The sequence below is a fragment of the Podarcis vaucheri genome (assembly GCF_965113315.1).
Source record: "Podarcis vaucheri genome assembly, chromosome: 12".
NCBI classification, from domain to species: Eukaryota; Metazoa; Chordata; class Lepidosauria; order Squamata; family Lacertidae; genus Podarcis; species Podarcis vaucheri.
This window is the reverse complement of record NC_138750.1, coordinates 64,291,691-64,293,346: the sequence shown is the minus strand read 5'-3', so window position 1 is coordinate 64,293,346 and position 1,656 is coordinate 64,291,691.

Below are 1,656 nucleotides of genomic sequence, written 5' to 3'. Positions count from 1 at the left end.
TCCACTGCGCATGATTTGTGGGTTTGAGCACCGGCGTCTCAGAGAGAGAACTGCAGCCTTTGGAAGAACCATTTTGTTTCATCAACCCGGATGGAAATGGGATGGAGGCAAGTGCAAAATTCTCTGCTTAGGCGACAAGAGGGAACAAAACGGGCAGAGGTCTCCTGCCTTGCAGGGGGTTGGACTGGATGACCTTTGGGGTCCCTTGGGGTGCTAGGATTCTGTGAGGTACGATGGAGTGGTGCCAATGCTTTATCTTTTAAGACGCTTCCCCTTCTGCCAAGCCTGCTAGGCGTCTACCCCCCTCCCACCCCACCTCTGTGCCATGATCTATTGTGGGCCATCAACTGACCCTCCATGCTCAGCCATGCGTTGCGCTCAGTCCTGTGGCTCAATAATGCTTCTGTCACATGAGGCATGGCCAGTCTCCTCTGCGGTGCTTCTGGCTGAATCACCTTCCCGGGTCTGAGGCCAGAGGATATTAAAAACCCCGCTCTGTTTTCTACCCATGCAGCCTGACCCTCCTCAAATGCTCAGCAGTGCTCAGGCCTTTAGGGCAGCCAATGGCTTTGCACGGAGGGGGGGAGAAGAACCCCCCCTCTTCAGAGCAAAGACCTGTCAGGCTGTGAGCACCAATGCTGCCCACAAGAATTGGTCTGAGGCCGAAAGAGGGAGCGCCCCCCCAATGTCCCCTGGCCTCAAGGGTGGGGTGCCTGGGGTTCAGAGGCCTCACCTGTCCGGCTTGCCATGTAAGCCATTAATCACCTTTGGCTTCTCTCACCTGTCAGGTGGTTTTAGGAGTGGCTCCCTTGAAATTACTTCAAGGTAGAAAGAAAACATTACATGCCACAGTTTAAAGAATTGCTGTCATCACAAAGCAGCTTTTTAAAAAAGACATTTTGGTTGTGAAGGATCTGAAACCACTGTGTTGTTTGGATCTTAGCTGGGATTCCTGCATTGCAGGGGGCTGGACTAGATGGCCCCTGGGGGATCCCTTCCGGCCCTCCAATTCTGTGTTTTTGAAGAGGATCTGGACTTCCCTCTCTGCCTGTGCACTGCTTGTCTTTTGGGCCTCTTTGCAGGATTGCTCCAAGGCCACTTTGGTGCCTGTCCATTTCCTTGCAAACAGGCCAGGGCTCCACTATGAACCCTGAAGTCTGTTGCTACATTATAGGACGATTATTTCAGCCTTGAGCAAGAGTACCTCCTTCTTCACTCTGAACTCCTATGGCAAGATCTAGGTGAGGCTGTTTTGGCTGCCATAAGCAAGTACAGTCAAACCTGGGTTGCCAAACGTAATCCGTTCTGCAAGCCCGTTCAGCTTCCGAAATGTTCGACAACCGAATTGCGGCTTCGATCGGTTGCAGAAGCTTCCTGCACCAAGTGGAAGCCATGTCAGACATTTGGCTTCCGAAAAACGTTCAAAAACTGGAGCATTTACTTCTGGGTTTTTAGCGTTTGCAAGCCAAAACGTTCCAAAACGGAGGTTTGACTGTCAATGCAAAAGCTTCTTGGGCTGTTGCTTTCTCTCTCGCAATGTTCCTGCCCAGAGAGTGAATCCCACAGTGTCCCTTTCCAGCAAGTCTTTAGTCTGCAAGCACAGAACCTCTAAAACCCCAGCAGAGAGCCTGCTGGTATAACAGAACCACCAAAAGC